The sequence below is a fragment of the Triturus cristatus genome, chromosome 5_2 (genome assembly GCF_964204655.1).
Source record: "Triturus cristatus chromosome 5_2, aTriCri1.1, whole genome shotgun sequence".
Lineage (NCBI taxonomy): Eukaryota > Metazoa > Chordata > Amphibia > Caudata > Salamandridae > Triturus > Triturus cristatus.
The window spans coordinates 1080874887-1080886958 of NC_140588.1; the positions used below are offsets into that span (position 1 = coordinate 1080874887).

General features: G+C 47.0%; 1 long non-coding RNA gene across 1 annotated transcript in view; it reads left to right on the plus strand.

Moving 5' to 3' along the window:
- Positions 1-6874: 6874 nt before the first annotated feature.
- The window catches only part of LOC146829705 (uncharacterized), a 66175-nt gene continuing 60977 nt past the window's right edge, over positions 6875-12072 (plus strand). Inside the window, exon 1 of the long non-coding RNA XR_014962038.1 lies at positions 6875-7035. This is a non-coding gene — a long non-coding RNA (uncharacterized LOC146829705). The remainder of the gene's footprint in view (positions 7036-12072) is intronic.

The following is a 12072-nucleotide window of genomic DNA, read 5'->3' on the forward strand; positions in this document are numbered from 1 at the left end:
TTAGATCTAAATGAGGAAGAGTGTGTGTTTATGATGGGTATTTATAGCTAAATGAGGAGGAGTCTGTGTTTATGACAGCTGTATTTATACCTTAGTGAGGATGAGTCTGTGTTTATGATGAGTATTTATACCAAGAGTGGATGAGTCGCTGATTACGACAGATGAATTTATGCCTCAGTGAGGAAGACTCTGTGTTTCCTACAGATATATCTATGCCCAGGAGAGAACGCGTCTGTGATTAAGACAGCTGCATTTATAACCAAGTGAGGAGAGTCTGTGTTTACGACATCTGTATGTTTACCCAAGTGAGGAAGAGTCTGTGTTTATGACAGCTATAATTATACCCAAGTGAGGAAGAGTCTGTGTTTACGACAGCTGTATTTATACTCAAGTGAGGAAGAGTCTGTGTTTACTACAGATATATTTATGCCCAGGAGAGAACAAGTGTGTGATTACGACAGCTGTATTTATACCCAAGTGAGGAAGAGTCTGTGTTTACAACTGCGGTATTTATACCCAAGTGAGGAAGTACCTGTGTTTATGATGGGTATTTATATCTAAATGAGGAAGAGTCTGTGTTTATGACAGATGTATTTATGCCCTAGTGAGGAAGAGTCTGTGTTTACTACAGATATATTTATGCCCAGGAGAGATCGAGTCTGTAATTATGAAAGCTGCATTTATACCCAAGTGAGGAAGAGTCTGTGTTTATGACAGCTGTGTTTATACCCAAGTGAGGAAGAGTCTGTGTTTACTACAGATATATTTATGCCCAGGAGAGAAGAAGTCTGTGAATATGACAGCTGTATTTATACCCAAGCGAGGAAGAGTCTATGTTTATGACAGCTGTATTTATACACAAGTGAGGAAGAGTCTCTGTTTATGACAGATGTATTTGAACACAAGTGAGGAAGAGTTTGTGTTTACGACAGCTATATGTATACCCAAGTGAGGAAGAGTCTGTGTTTATGACAGATGTATCTATAGCGCCAAGATACCCGTTGGGTGATAGCTGCGCTCTATAAATATTGCATACAAATACAAATGCAAATATAATGCGACAGATGTATTTATACGTAAGTGAGGATAAGTCTGTGTTTATGATGGGTATTTATACCAAGTGAGGAAGAATCTGTGTTTACGACACCTGTATTTATACCCAAGTGAAGAAGAGCCTGTGTTTACTACAGATATATTTATGCCCAGGAGAGAACGAGTCTGTGATTACGATAGCTGTATTTATACCCAACTGAGAAAGAGGCTGTGTTTACGACAGCTGTATTTATACCCAAGTGAGGAAGATTCTGTGTTTATGATGGGTATGTATATCTAAATGAGGGAGAGTCTGTGTTTATGACAGCTGTATTTATACCTAAGTGAGGATGAGTCTGTGTTTACGACAGCTGTGTTTATGCCCAAGTGAGGAAGAGTCTGTGTTTAAGACAACTGTATTTTTGTTCGCAAGTGAGGAAGGGTCTGTGTTTACGACAGCTGTATGTATACCCAAGTGAGATAGAGTCTGTGTTTATGATGGGTATTTATATCTAAATGAGGAAGAGTCTGTGTTTATGACAGCTGTATTTATACCTTAGTGAGGATGAGCCTGTGTTTACGACAGCTGTATTTATGCCCAATTGAGGAAGAGTCTGTTTTTATGACAGCTGGTTTTTTATTCCCAAGTAAGGAAGAGTCTGTGTTTACGACAGCTGTATTTATACCCAAGTGAGGAAGAGTCTGTGCTTATGATGGGTATTTATATCTAAATGAGGAAGAGTCTGTGTTTACAACAGCTGTATTTCTGCCCAGAAGAGGAAGAGTCTGTGTTTATGACAGGTGTATTTATACATAAGTGAGGATGAGTCTGTGTTTACGACAGATGTATATATGCCCAGAAGAGGATAAGTCTGTGATTACGACAGCTGTATTTATACACAAGTGAGGAAGAGTCTGTGTTCATGAAATGTTTATTTATACCTCAGTGAGGATGAGTCTGTCTTTACGATTACTAAATTAGTAATATTATTGATGGATTGAAGGTGAACTATCTCTCCGGGAAAGAGTTTCCTATTACTAAAACTAATGGCTCATGAGATACAGGTATGGAGAACGGGGTGGAGCCAGGTCCACTGGTCTTCCTGAACCATTTTGAGCCACCCACGGAGGAGAACTTTAACAGAATTGCCTTGGGTGTGTCATCTGGTTCCCCTTTAGATCCTCTCCCACAGAAAATCTGGAAGGAGCTGGGATCTGAGTTCTTTCCCTCTCTTTGACAGATCTGCAATAGCTCCCTGATTTCTGGATCAGTACCAGCATGCTGGAAACGGGCTGTGGTCACACCACTTTTGAAAAAAGCGACACTCGATCCTACTTGTGCTAGTAACTACAGAACGTTCTCATTCTTACCGTATCCTGTTAAAATCATTGAATGACTGGTCAGCAAAACTTTGTCCCAGTTCCTAGAATCTAACTTTATGCTTGATAATGTACAGTTTGGATTTCGTCCTGGCCATGGAACTGAGACTAGTCTGGTGACCGTGTTAGATGATCTTCGATTGAGGGCAGACAGGGGACAATCTGGCATTCTTATTCTGCTTGACCTGTCTGCCGCTTTCGACACGGTCAACCATGACATCTTGCTGACCAGGCTGGAAGAGATCGGGGTGTCGGGCACGGCTCTAGAATGGGTCCACTCTTATTTATCCGGCAGGTGTCAGGCGGTCTCTCTCCCTCTGTAGCAATCTGAGTTTTCCAATATCCATCATGTGATTCCTCACGGATCGGTGATCAGTCCTTTTCTTTTTAACATCTATATGAGACCCTTGATCGATATTATAAAGGCGCATGGTGTGAAATTGGTGAACTACGCTGACGACACTCAGCTCTTTTTCTCCTTAGAGGGATGTCAGTCCATACCTCTTGCGACATTTCATGCCTGCATGAAGGACACTGCCCTTTGGCTAAGAGCCAATTCTCTTCAATTTAACTCTGACAAGACTGAAGTGTTACATTGTGCTGTGGGGAAAGTTCCCTACCCTTTCCTAGACAATTTCTGGCCTTCTTCAACCACCTCTACTCTGGTCCCGGCTAAATCAGTACGTAATTTGGAAGTTATGCTAGATGCCAACTTAAATCTGGAAGTACATGTAAACAAGCTGGTGGGGAACTGTTTTTCCCTGATCAGAGCTTTGAGGAAGATCCTCCCGCTGCTGCCTAATACGGCAAGATCCTTGGTCATTGGAAGTATCATCCTCAGCAGGTTGGACTACTGTAACGCCCTACTATTGGAGTCCCCAAAATTCCTGATTGAACGCCTTCAAAGAGTCCAAACCTTGGCGGCCAAACTGGCACTGATGAAACCTCGCCGCTCGTCAGGCTCCTCGGCCCTTGCAGAGCTTCATTGGCCCTTGCAGAGCTTCATTGGCCCTTGCAGAGCTTCATTGGCCCTTGCAGAGCTTCATTGGCCCTTGCAGAGCTTCATTGGCCCTTGCAGAGCTTCATTGGCCCTTGCAGAGCTTCATTGGCCCTTGCAGAGCTTCATTGGCTACCAATAATGCAGAGAATTCAGTTTAAATCTCTCTGTTTGGTTTTCAAAGCCCTTCACGGCTTCGGACCCACACCTTTACAGAAGTCCTTTGCATGGTATATCCCACCGAGGTGCCTTTGTTCCTCCACTGCCTACCTGGTGAGAATTCGAAGAGCCAAGGCAGGAGGTAGGGCGTTTAGCTCGGGTGCCGCAAAGCTCTGGAATAAACTTCCTTTGGAAATCAGACAGTCTCATGACCTTTTGCAGTTTAGGAAAAAGGTAAAAACATGGTTGTTCCCTAGAACTTGACATCTCTGAGGACTTTCCATGTTATCCCACACCTGATGCAATCTCTGACTGATGATTCACGTACTATAGCGCCAAGATACCCGTTGGGTGATAGCTGCGCTCTATAAATATCGCATACAAATACAAATATAATACGACAGATGTATTTATACGTAAGTGAGGATGAGTCTGTGTTTATGATGGGTATTTATGCCAAGTGAGGATGAGTCGGTGATTCCGACAGATGTATTTATGCCCCAGTGAGGAAGAGTCTGTGTTTACTACAGATATATTTCTGCCCAGGAGAGAACGCGTCTGTGATTACATAGCTGTATTTATACCCAAGTGAGGAAGAGTCTGTGTTTATGACAGCTGTATTTATACCCAAGTGAGGAAGAGTCTGTGTTTACGACAGCTGTATTAGTACCCAAGTGAGGAAGAGTCTGTATTTACTACAGATATATTTATGCCCAGGCGAGAACGAGTCTGTGATTACGTTAGCTGTATTTATACCCAACTGAGGAAGAGTCTGTGTTTACGACAGCTATATTTATACCTAAGTGAGGATGAGTCTGTGTTTACGACAGCTGTATTTTTATTCCCAAGTGAGGAAGAGTCTGTGTTTACGTCAGCTGTATTTATACCCAAGTGAGGAAGAGTCCTGTGTTTATGATGGGTATTTAAATCTAAGTGAGGAAGAGTCTGTGTTTAAGACAGCTGTATTTTTATTCCCAAGTGAGGAAGAGTCTGTGTTTACGTCAGCTGTATTTATACCCAAGTGAGGAAGAGTCCTGTGTTTATGATGGGTATTTAAATCTAAATGAGGAAGAGTCTGTGTTTATGACAGCTGTATTTATACCTAAGTGAGGATGAGTCTGTGTTTACGACAGCTTTGTTTATGCCCAAGTGAGGAAGAGTCTGTGTTTACGACAGCTGTATTTATACCCAAGTAAGGAAGAGTCTGTGTTTATGACAGCTGTATTTATACACAAGTGAGGAAGAGTCTCTGTTTATGACAGATGTATTTATACACAAGTGAGGAAAGGTCTGTCTTTATGACAGGTATGTGTATACTCAAAGGAGGAACTGTGGCGTATGAGGAGTAATCCACTGAAATTGGTCCAAGGATGCTTGTTTTCCCGTCCAGGGAGGACCTGGCCTGGCAGTTCGGGCATGACTGTTCCCATGTGGGACAGGGTTAAGACAGATTTGCATATGGCTGGGTCCAAACTGGGGTGGCGAGGGGGGGCTAAAGCACAATGATGGCTTCAACCCAGATCTTTGACTGGGGGTGAGTGTCTGAAAAGTTTCAGCACTTTGTCCATCATCTCCTTGTGTTTGCTTTGTTTGCACTAAATTGGCAAGGTATGTCCAGACGTGGGTCCCTTGCTCACTTTGCCACTGGATTCAAGCTAGCCTGGCTGATGAGTGGTGATACTGCCGAAACAAGTTCCAAGGTGCTTGTTTTCCAGTCCAGGGAGGCCCTGGCCTGACAGTTCGGGCTGGACTGTTCCCATGGGGAGAAGAGTCAAGACTGATTTTCATATGGATGGGTCCAAACTGGGGTGGTGATGAGAGCTAAGGAAAGATTTTTCTAACCCAGATCTGTGACTGGGATGGGGGGTGGGGGGGGGGGGGGCAGTGAATGCTTAACAATGTTCAGAATTCCGTCCATCAACTTTTTGTGTTGCTATAAGTCTATATATATATATATATAAGTCTATATATTATATGACAGAGGTATTTATACTCAGGAGAGCATGAGTCTGTTTTTACAACAGCAGTATTTATACCCAAGTGAGGAAGAGTCTGTGTTTATGAGAGGTGTGTTCATACCAAGGAGAGGATGGGTCTGTGTTCATGACGGGTATACGTATACCCATGGAAGATACAGTGTCTTTATGACCGGTATGTCTGTACAAAGTGAGGAAGGGTCTATGTTTACAACAGCTGTATCTCTACTTAATTGAGGAAGGGCCTGTGTTCATGACAGGTATATGTATACCCATGGGAACAACAATGTGTTTATGAACGGTATATCTGTATGTGAGATAAGGAGGGGTCTGTGTTTATGACAGGTATATGTATACCCATGGGAACAACAATGGTATATCTGTATGTGAGATAAGGAGGGCTCTGTGTTTATGACAGGTGTATTTATACCCAAGCGAGGAGGGGTCTCTGCTTAAGACAGCCATGGTTGCCTTTCTCTCTGATGTAAGCCGAATCATGGTGGTAATCCAGACGATGGGGGAAGAGGAGGGTGAAACTGCAGCCAAATAGAAGGAAGTGGACCAAAAAAGGGAGGGAGCTGAAGGGGTGCACGTGAAGGAAGACCGGCAGTGGCACGATAAGTGAGAAGAAGGAAATGACGTGGGAGAGAGGGAAGGAAGGATACAGTGAGCAGAGCCAGACTGGGAACCCAAAGCAGACCTTGCAATTTTGTCGAGCGGCGTCCGGCCCCCACCCCAGGGCGGGTGGACGAGAGAGGAGTGTGAATCACTGCCGCGTATCAAAACGGCCCCCAGCACTATTGCTTTTGTTACTTGGAGCTGCAAAGCCTGTCCCCAGTAACAAAACCAGCCCCCACTGCTCCAAACCCAGCCCCCACCCTTCCAGCCGCCTCGGCAAACGACCGATGCCCGCTGACAGTGAGAAATGTTGTGAAGTGAAATGTCAGTAAAACAACAGGAAGAGTGTAATCTACTCCTGGGCAGCAGCAACTGGCGTTCATTGGCCCTGCCACTCTCGGGGACGAGGCGAGAACAGGGTAAATAAACACAGAGCAGCTGAGAAGAAATGACTGCTCCGAGGCAGTGTGTGCTGAATCTCCTGGGTGAACTCTAGTGAACTTTGCAGGTCTCCTACTGGGCACTCAGGCAAGGGATTCTTTGACCTGCAGGCACAGGAGGAGTGCATGAACAGCGGCCCTGGGAGGAGTTATGAAACTCGATGAGCTTCAATGGCTGGGGGTGGGGCAGGCCACTGAGGAAAAGGAGGGAGTGGGTGGCAACAATGTGTTGATTATCACAAAGGAGCAGGCTGTAGGGGTCAGGTAGGGGGCTGCTCCCCCTGGAAGGAACAGTGTTTAGTAATGCATTCGGTTTCACTTTGAAAAAAACATAACGGAGCTGAGCACACAACGTGCTCCTTATCTCGACCATAGAGGCCCAAATGAAGGAAGGAACCAGCTGTGGACAACAATTGCACTAGTGGACTAAGAGGTAAGTGTGCAGTTAAGCCTCTGCATCAGGGGCATCTTTGCCCCCACCCTACCCCCTTCCCTGTATTAGAAGCTACAGAGGGAGTGGGGTTCTTGGTGGGCCACTTCTGTCTGTAGCTTGGCAGACAAAGGCTCTTAATGAACTTGGGAGGGTGAGTGAGTGAAAGGAAGGATGTGTGGATGGATGGATGAATGGATGAACGGACGGAACGGATGGACGGATGGATAGATGGATGGATGGAATGGTGAATGAATAGATGCATGGATAAATGAGTGAACGGATGGACAGGAGAGTGAAAGTGAGAGAGGGTGTATGATTGAAAGGAGGGTGGATGGGTGGATAGATGGATGGACGGGTGAATGGATGGGTGAATGGATGGAAGAGTGTAAGGATGGATGGATGGATGGATGGATGGAAGAATGAGTGAAAGCATTAATAGATGAGTGGAAGTGTAAAAGGGTGAATGAGTGAATGAATGGATGGAGTGAAAATATGGATGGATGAGTGAAAGGATGGATGAGTGAAAGGACGTATGTAGGATGGAAGGATGGATGGATAAGGGAAATAATACATTGATTGGTGGATGAATTGATGGATAGATGGATGAGTGAGTGAAAGAAAGGATGGCTTAGTAAAAGGATGGATGGATGAATGGATGGAACGATGGATGGATGGATGGATGGGTGGATGGATGGGTGGGTGGACAGGTGGGTGCATAAATGGATAGATGAATGGATGGATGGAGGAATGGATGGATGGATGGATGGATGAATGGATTGATGGATGGAACGATGGATGGATGGATGGAACAATGGATGGATGGAACAATTGATGGATGGGACAAAAGGTGGATGAATGAATGTACGGATGGGTGGCTGAGTGAAACGGTGGATAGAATGAAGAGTCAAAGGGAGGCTGTTGGATGGATGAGTGAAAAGATGGATAGATGGAGCGAAAGGGTGGATGGATAAGTGAAAGGATGGATGAAAGAAAGTATGAAAGGGGGTGGATCAGTGAAAGGATGGATGATTGAGTGGATAGATTGCTTTGATGGATGGGTGACCCTGGACCAAGGGCGGCTCTCCTTTACGCTACACTACACCCTCCTTGTGTTGTGGTCCATTTTTATTGTATCCAGACTCCTGAGTGACTTTCCCAAGGGCCCGGGAACTTCTGGTTCACTCAGTAATGTTCTTTCCTGGCTGGCTTTTCTCCTCAGTCTTCGTGTTTTTCTGCGTCCAATCTCGAACCGTCAAGAAAGAGTAATGTGTAGTGCAGAATGGGGGGGTGTAATCAGCCCCCGGTATCTCCCCCTCCAGAGTGCATTATTCCGTGGATTTATGAACGCAAATCCATTGGATTATTGAATGAGATTGGCCTCCTAGGTCACGCTGCGGGGGGAGCAGAGGGGAGGGGGGCTCTTCGAGCGCCTGAATCAATTGTGGCTAACTGGCAAATGCAGCTGCCAAGGGCTGGGGAATGATGGAGTCTAGCGGGACAGGTGGGAACCACAGGACCAGGGGTTCCTGTCCGTGAGCTTAGGGCTCAAGCACAGAGGGGTGGAGAGTACCAATACACAGCCACCCAGGGTCTGCTGATCCGAAGCACAGAGGGGTGGAGAGTACAAATACACAGCCACCCAGGGTCTGCTGATCAGAAGCACAGAGGGTGGAGAGAACTAATACACAGCCGCCCAGGGTCTGCTGTCAGAGGGACAGAGGGGTTGAGAGATTTAATACACAGCCACCCAGCGACTGTGGAGCAGGATCACGGAGGGGGGGAGAGAACTAATACACAGCCACCCAGTGTCGGCTGATCAGAGGGAAAGAGGGGTGGAGAGATCTAAATGCACAGCCACCCAGGGTGTTCTGATCAGAAACAGAGATGGGTGGAGACGTCTAATACACAGCCACCCAGTGTCTGCTGATCAGAAGGAAAAAGGGGTGGAGAAAAGTAATGCACAGCCACCCAGGGTCTGCTGATCTGAAGGATAGAGGGGTGGAGATAACTCATACACAGCCACCCAGTGTTAGCTGATCAGAAGGACAGAGGGGTGGAGAGAACTAATACACAGCCGCCCAGGGTCTGCTGTCAGAGTGACAGAGGGGTTGAGAGATTTAATACACAGCCACCCAGCGACTGTGGAGCAGGATCACGGAGGGGTGGAGAGAACTAATGCACAGCCACACAGTGTTAGCTGATCATAAGGACAGAGGGGTGGAGAGAACTAATATACAGCCACCCAGGGTCTGCTGATCAGAAGCACAAAGGGTTGGAGAGAACTACTACACAGCCCCCCAGTGCCTGCTGATCAGAAGGACAAAGGGGTGGAGAGATATAATACACAGCCACCCAGGGTCCGCTGATCAGAGGGACAGATGGGTGGAGAGAACCAATTCACACCCATCCAGTGTCTGTGGAGCAGGATCACAGAGAGGTGGAGAGATCTAATACACAGCTGTAGGAGAGTAGGATCTGCTTTTTATGGTTACCCCCACTTTTTGCTGTTGTAACATTGTTTTTTGACTTTAGTCTGGCAGAGTCCCCGATATCCAGGACCCCAGCCTAGCTACTTCCTCTCTAAATGGATTCCTAGTACCTTAGGTACACAACAGATTGGATTCTGAGGTGCCTTTAAAAGTCTCTAGTATATGGTATACTATGTACCCAGGGCATAGGTACCACAGAGGCCTTCCAGGGTCTGCAGCTTGTATTATGCCACCCCTGGGAAGCCCTCCAAAATGACACCACCGGTCTGCTACTGCAGCCTGGATAAGGTGGTGCATGCACCCCTTACAGAAATATAGGTTCACTATATCTCACCTATCACTGCACATATAAACCTATCAGTCTCCCCTATGGCAGGCCTTATCAATCCTGAAGGCAGGGTGTTTGGTTTTGTGTGAGAGGGTGCCCATGCATGAGCAGAGCCCCTCTGCAGCCTTCGGAATCTCTTCTCCCGGGTTGTCTGTGATGCAACCTGACCATATACTCTTAAGTGCATTATAACCAAATGGTAAATGTTAACTTTGGACTGGTTGTACGGATACATGTTGTGTTGGGTGTCAAACACCTTGGAATCTTACCCCCACACCTGTAACTGGTGTGGGAGTATGATCCCACCCTTATAGAGGGAGAGACATGATAGCACCAGTATACCCAGTACCAGCTTAAAAGAGCCCTGGCATCACAAAATGGATGCTACAGCCACAGACACGAGCAAGCTCTCCTGCTGCTGACCAAAACTCCAGCAGGGGAGGCCTCGACAATAGGTTTCCTGTCACAGGGAGGTGTTACCACCTCCCAGACAGGCTTTAGTGTATTGGGGCTGGGTGGGTGCACTCTGAGAGTGCTTTGAAGTCCTGCACTGGGGGCACATTTGGCGTCCCTGTGCATAGTCCAGTTCAGACTGGTCACAGGGGCTACCAGCCCCTGCTCTGGCACAAAACTGGACAAAGGAAATGGGTGTAGCCACCCCTCTTTCCAAACCCTCCCATAGGTGGGTCCCCTGAGTTACTCCAACCCCTTCCTTGGGTATAAAGAAGGAACCTCTGTAACCAGAACTTTAGATATCCCTGGACGAAACTCTGAAACCTGGAACTTCAATGATCTGCACGACGCCAGATGACTGAAGAATCTCCCTTGGAGTAAAGGAGTTACTCCCCTGCTTGGCAGGCACCAACGAAGCATCTGACCGGTGTGCATCTCCGAAGCTCCCGCCGGACTCTGAAGTAATTGCATCACAGGTGGTGGATTTCCAGACTTCCCCGAGGCCGACCAGAGTCTCCAGCAAAGCTGAGACCCTTAGCTGTCGTGGGTAATGTGGAACCGGAACTCCAGGTCACCGCGCACATTTGGAAGTGCATCAGCTTCTCGACATCCCTTGAGACTGTGCATTGGGTTACTTGTAGCCCAGACCTCGAGCACCTTTTGCACTGAAGATTTCTGGCCTACACTCCACGAGTGTTTCGTGAGCCCGCTCTTTGTGTCTTCACTCGAGGCTCCTTCGCGATCCCTGGTCCGTCAACTGGTGGGTCCCTGTGAAGGCAACTCTGACTTCCATTGGGCTTCCCTGGTTGCTCCAGATGTGCCCTGACTCTCCTTCACTTGGGGAGTCCCCAGGACCTTGCTGGTCCGCACCGAAGCATTTCTTCTCTTCCTGCGTGGGTTACTGTTGCCAAGGCTTGTTGTGTCCAATCCGGGCACCGGCACTGCAGCACTCGACATCCTTCGTGGGACAGCTCGAATACAGCTCCTGGTTGTCCTCGACGCCTCCTGGTCCTCGTGGCTGAAGAGTCAAGCTTCCCCTCTTCTCACCTGAAGCACCCGACATCGGTGGGCATTCGACTATCGTGCCCCTGGTCACTGGCATGTGACCCAGACTCTGTCCCCTCTGCTTTCAGGTTCTTCAAATCTTCGATCAAGGCTTGGATCTCTTCGGACACTTGACATCTTCCCAACAGCAGCACTTTTCAGCAAGCTGCTATTGAAAACGACGATGCGGCCCAACACCATTTGACAACTCTGCACCCGGCTTCCCTGTGTGAGGTAACACGACTACTCCGGTGATCACATAGGTATTGGCCCTAGAACCATCTAAGTCCAAGAGGGTTTGTTTCTAGTCCACCCCTAAGTGTCCTTAAACTTTAAAACTCTAACCGCGACTTTCCCCATAGAAGCTAACGGGAGCTCGCAGCTGTGTTCTCACACAGCACACGTCCCCGTGGGTCCCCTGTGTCACTACCTTGGGTGGTATCTTGGGGTCCCAGCGATTCTACAGGCTCTAGGCCTTATGTCTAGTCAAGTCGTAGTTCTTATACCACTTTATTAATGTATGGTTTGGTTCGCCCCAGGGCCTATCGTATATCGTGCTAATTTACTGTGTTCTTTGAAGTGTAACTTATGTGCTTTTGCCTCTAGCCTCATAAAAAGGCTAGGAAGGTGTGATTAGTAATAAATACATATATTATATATATATACCTGGTGTGGTCTCCTTTGAGTTAGCCACTCAAGAGATTATAGACTGGTAAAACAAGC